Genomic DNA, 6,333 nt, shown 5'->3' with positions numbered 1-6,333 from the left:
TGACCTCTTCTCTTTGATGAACTCCTTAGTTAAAAATTTAGGTGTTGGAAAAACACTGATTTCATACTATTGTGTACAACCAGTTAGGCAAACGGAAGTGTAAGAACATGAAGCAAATTTATTGTCTGCAAAAACAAGAGTTGTGCAGACAATTGGACCTTGATATGTTAGATAATTGATCAGTCAAGACAAAGGAAAAAAGAGCATCTAACTCAGTGAGTTGAGAGTCATATGTAATAAACCTAGAAAACAATTAATGAAGATTAATTAGAAAATAACTGTGCTTTGCAATTGTGAAGACACTAGAAAAGCAGCAAGCTGTTAAATAGGAAGATGTATTTTGTGGTCAAGCTGCTGCAAATGAATTTCTTGGGGTTCCGAACCTCCCATTGGAGTGGTGATAAAATGAAGAAAAGAAAGTTGTGGGAGTGAAATGTGAGAATCATTTTCCTTTAAAATCAAGAGCAAAATAGAGATGCCACTATCACCACTGAGAATTAGGTCAATAGCGTGCTAAAGGTTGTGGCCAGAGCAATAAGAGAAATACTAAATAGCTCTGAGGATTGGAGAGGGAAAAAAAAAACAAAACAAAACTATAGTCATTTGCAGATAATACAGCTATCTGCACATATAGGCACAAAAAGCACAAAAAACTCTAAGGAACAATATAAAAATCGATTGTATCTCTGTATACTAGCAACAGTGAAAAACGTACTTTAAAAAAGGGATTTGCAATAACCACAGAAAGAAAATTAAGGTGACTATATAAATAGACTTAACAAAGTTGGGTAAAACCTTTAGAAAGAAAATTATTAACATTTACTGAAAAACAAAATAATGCCTAAATAAATGTAGAGCTATATCATGTTAATGGCAAGGAGGGCAGAATATGGTAAAGATTTCAGTTTCCTTCCAGTTTGAGCTATAGGAAACTCCAATTTTAATCCAAATTCCAGTATGCTTTTCGTGGACCTTGACAATCTGATCCAAAAATTTAAATGAAAACCCATATCACCGAGAGTAGTCAAGATACTTCTGGAGAACAACAAAGTGAGGGGGCATTCTATAATAGATATTAAAACTTATTATAAAACAATAATAAAAGAGTATAGTGCTGGCACAGGGGTTGATAAAGAGATCAGTAGAACAGAATAGAAATAAAGATAAACAAAGATGGAAACTTGATATATGCCCATGGTAACAAGTCAGATCAGTGGGCAAAAGGGGAGGAAAAAAAAAATCAATTCCTTGTATATTAAATGTGAAAAACAAAACTTGTAAAATATTGGAAGAGAATATAAGAAAATTTCCTAATGATTTAGAATAGGGGAAGATGTCATAAATAAGTTATAAAAAAGCATACACATATACTGAAAAAAAATTATGAATTGATGATAGTAAAGAAAGTAAGTAAAAAGAAGGATAGAAATTCAGAGATATTAGTTTTTTTATTCAAATTCAATTAGCCAACATATAGTCCATCAATAGTTGAACAAATGCTCCATGAAAATTTTCCCAATCTGGGGAATGGAACCAGTGTTTGTGTCCTAGAGGCAGAAAGGTCTCCCCTCAAGATCATAGAATCTAGAAAGACCTTGAGGCACCTGATTGTGAAACTGATGTATCATAATTTTAGACAAGAGCTCTTGAGAGCAGCTAGGGGGAAGTGATTCCTTATGTACAGAGGAAGATCCATCACAATAATGTCAGACCAGTCCACAGAAACCTGGAAAGCCAGGAAGGGCTGGCAAGACATATTCAGGGCACTATATGAGAAGAACATGCGGCCAAGAATACTTTATCCAGCAAGGCTGACATTCAAAAGGGATGGAGAGATAACTTCCACGACTGGCAAGATTTAAAAGAGTATGTGACCACAAAGCTGGCACTACAAGAAATATTAAAGGGGGTTCTATAAAAGAAGAAAGAACCCAAGAGTGTCATAGAACAGAAATTTATGGAGACAATCTATAGAAACAAGGACTTCACAGGCAACATGATGTCAATAAAAACGTATCTCTCAATAATCACTCTCAACGTGAATGGCCTAAACACTCCCATAAAACACCACAGGGTTGCGGATTGGATAAAACAACAGGACCCATCCATATGCTGTCTACAAAAGACCCATTTTGAACCTAAGGATACATCCAGAATGAAAGTGAAGGGGTGGAGAAGCATCTTTTGCGCTAGTGGGCCTCAAAAGAAAGCTGGGGTAGCGATTCTCATATCAGGTAAATTAGATTTTAAACTAAAGACTGTAGTCAGAGATCAAGAAGAACTACATCATTCTTAAAGGGTCCATTCACCAAAAAGATCTAACAATTGTAAATATTTATGCCCCCAACACAGGAGCCAACTACGTAAGTCAACTGTTAATCAAGATAAGGAGTCATTTTGATATGAATACATTAATAGTAGGGGATCTTAACATGCCACTCTCAGTAATAGCTTCAGAAGAAGAATTCTGTAATTCATCAGTTGCATCTAACACCCAGTGCTCATCACATTGTGTGCCCTCCTTAATGCCCATCACTCAGTTACCCCATCCCCCCCACCTCCCCTCCAGCAGCCCTCAGTTTGTTTCCTATGGTTGAGTTTCTGATAGTTTTTACCCTCTCTGATGACTACCCATTCAATTTACCCTCCCTTCTGTGATCCTCTGTGCTGTTTCTTATATTCCATGTATGAGTGAAACTGTATGATAATTGTCTTTCTCTGATTGATTTATTTCACTTAGCATAATCCCCTCCAGTTCCACCCACATCATTGGGAATGGTAGTCATCCTTTCTGATGGCTGAGTAATATTCCACTGTGTGTGTGTGTGTGTGTGTGTGTGTGTGTGTGTGTATACCACATCTTCTTTATCCATTCATCTGTTGATAGACATCTTGGCTCTTTCCATAGTTTGGCTATTGTGGACATTGCTGCTATGAACATTGGGGTGCAGTTTCCCCTTTGGATCACCATATTTGCATCTTTGGGGGTAGTAACTAGTAGTGCAAAGAATGTGGAAGGTCTCTATAAGTCAGAAAGGGCAAGGATTCAGATTCTCTCCTACAGCCTCCAGAAAGAAACAGAGCCCTGTTCACGCTTTGATTGTATCACAGTGAGACCCATTTCTGACTTCCATCCTACAAAAACGAAGATGATAAATTTGTGTTGTATATGGCTGAATTTGTGGTGACTTGTCACAGCACCATCAAGAAACGAACCCAACTGTGTCACTCAGCCCCTATACGATGACTCTTGCAGGGTTCGTGGAGAGAGGCAATACTGTAAGCCAATTGAATCCAGCTCCGTGGTTCCTACTTTGGAAATACTGTCTGGGTGTGTAAGGATGAATTAAGATCTATAACCTTTGAACAACAGAAGTGTGGTGCTGAGGACTCCTCCTCCCCCATTCTCTCTTCCTCAGGGCATTAGAAGTAGGATGGTTCCCCAAGCGTTCCCCTTATCATCCAATTTCTTAGAAAAACCAGAGAAGGTTACAAATGCTGAAGCTGGTTATATCCGTCATTATAGTCCTGGAATTGAACACAGTGTCATGTCCTCATCATGCACGCAGTAGATGTGTTGAGTAGTATCAGAAACTTCCTCTGTGATTGAACCAACTCAGCAGTTCTGCGATAAGACATGCGAGTTTAAATGACAACCGAAGTCAGGATCATGACGCCAAGGTACAGGGAAGGGAAGAGCAGATGAATGATGCTTTTTTTCTCTAATGAACCTTATCAGAATTTCTGAGTTGGAAGCATAATGAAAAGATTGGTTCCAATATTTCTAACACCTGCCTTTTGCTGATTGAAACTTTATATTAAAAACTGATCTGTAAACTTAGTTCGATTTTCGTTTTGCTTTTTTAGTCTATTATTTTTCAGGTTTTGTTTTCTTTTGTTTTTAAATTCCCTCTCTTGGAGCTGAGGAGTGTCCGCAGTGATAAGCATTCTGGTCAGAGCATGAAGAAGCACAGCATATTGAAATGTTACTTGGACAAATCAATTCCTCAACCTTTCCTAAGCACTTGGCAGCTAAATTAAGGGAGAAATGTTGCAGTGTTGTTTCAGAGGCAAAAATACTGTGAAATGGAACAAACGTCTCCTTTGGGGGGGGGTTAAAATAAAAACTTCAAATTATTTGATCATCCCATGAACTTGACAAGTTCTCAATTGACAGCAAGGGTCCTTCGGTCTACAGCACACTCCACGCAGCTGTTCCGAGGCAAGATGATTTTTAGACCTAAGGTAGAGGACTGCATCCATCATGATTTGGGGCAACATTGCAAAATGTTGGATAGGATTTGCTTTTAGCACCTTCTCACATTGTTTAATTCACTCTCTCCTCATCTTTCCCCTGCTTACCCCCAGGAAGTGTCCCCTAGCCTAGAATTAAGCTTTTTCCTATTCCCCAGCTCAAAAGCCAATACTACTGGTCTCAGCCACATGGAATGTGATTCACTGATTCATGTTCAGTCCTGCCAACAAGTATTCTTATTTTCACTAAGGATTCATCTTTTAAACCAGTCCCTTAATAATGTTCTCAGTTGACTACTTTTTCCCATTTACTAGATAACGAAAGGCCCAAGTATGTGATAGTCATTGAAAAGGAAAGATTGGGCAAAATTGGTTTATTATAATAGCTCACATTAAATACTTATACATGTACATAGTTTACTTGTCTTCATGTAAATCATTATATATGTACATGTATTTTACAAATACACCTCACATGTAAAGTACGTGAGATTAAGATTCATTTGTGAAGTTGCTATAATTCAGACTGATTCCCTCTGCAAAAGGCTAGGTAAGGATCTGCCTGAGTATTGAGCAGGGCTTGAGAAAGCTGATTATGTCAAAATTACCACTTGTGGGGCACATGGATGTCTCAGTGGGTTTAAGCCTCCGCCTTTGGCTCAGGCCAAGGTCTCAGGGTCCTGGGATTGGACTCTCTGCATCAGGTTCTCGGTTCTCTGCTCAGCAGGAGGCCTGCTTTACCCTCTCTCTCTGCCTGCCTCTCTGTCTACTTGTGATCTCGGTCTGTCAAATAAATAAATAAGATCTTAAAAAAAATTTTTAAAAACCTGTGAAAAGTTAAGATAGCCAATTTTAAAATCATCAAAATGAAGTGAAGAAAATGATTTTTTAAATGACTTGATTATTTTTACTTGAAGAAATGTAAATTTTTAAAATTTTTATTTAATATTTTTTAATAAACATATAATGTATTATTAGCCCCAGGGGTACAGGTCTGTGAATCGTCAGGTTTACACACTTCACAACACTCACCATAGCACATACCCTCCCCAATGTCCATAACCCCACCCCCTTCTCCCTACACTCCTTACCCCAGCCACCCTCAATTTGTTTTGTGAGATTAAGAGTCTCTTATGGATTGTCTCCCTCCCAATCCCATCTTGTTTCATTTATTCTTTTCCTGCCCTCCAAACCCCCCACGTTGCATCTCCACTTCCTCATATCAGGGAGATCATATGATAGTTGTCTTTCTCCTTTTGACTTATTTCGCTAAGCATAATACCCTCTAGTTCCATCCACGTAGTTGCAAATGGCAAGATTTCATTTCTTTTGATGGCTGCATAGTATTCCATTGTATATATATACCGCTTCTTCTTTATCTATTCATCTGATGATGGCAGCTAGGTTCTTTCCATAGTTTGGCTATTGTGGACATTGCTGCTATAAACATTCAGGTGCACATGCCCCTTTGGATCACTACGTTTGTATCTTTAGGGTAAATACCTAGTAGTGCAATTGTTGGGTCATAGGGTAGCTCTATTTTCAACTTTTTGAGGAACCTCCATGTTGTTTTCCAGAGTGGCTGCACCAGCTTGCATTCTCACCAACAGTGTAGGAGGGTTCCCCTTTCTCCACATCCTCACCAGCATCTGTCATTTCCTGACTTGTTAATTTTAGCCATTCTGATTGGTGTGAGGTGGAATCTCATTGTGGTTTTGATTTGTTTTTCCCTGAGGCCCAGTGATGTGGAACACTTTTTCATGTGTCTGTTGGCCATCTGGATGTCTACTTTGCAGAAATGTCTGGTCATGTCCTCTTCCCATTTCTTGATTGGATTATTTGTTCTTTGGGTGTTGAGTTTGTTAAACTCTTTATAGATTTTGGATACTAGCCCTTTATCTGATATGTTGTTTGCAAATATCTTCTCCCATTCTGTCAGTTGTCTTTTGGTTTTGTTAATTGTTTCCTTTGCTGAGCAAAAGCTTTTGATCTTGATGAGGTCCCAATAGTTCATTTTTGCTCTTGCTTCCCTTGCCTTTGTCGACGTTCCTAGGGAGAAGTTGCTGTGGCTGAGGTCAA

The sequence above is a fragment of the Mustela nigripes genome, chromosome 1 (assembly GCF_022355385.1).
Source record: "Mustela nigripes isolate SB6536 chromosome 1, MUSNIG.SB6536, whole genome shotgun sequence".
Taxonomy (NCBI): Eukaryota; Metazoa; Chordata; class Mammalia; order Carnivora; family Mustelidae; genus Mustela; species Mustela nigripes.
This window is presented reverse-complemented; position numbering follows the sequence as displayed.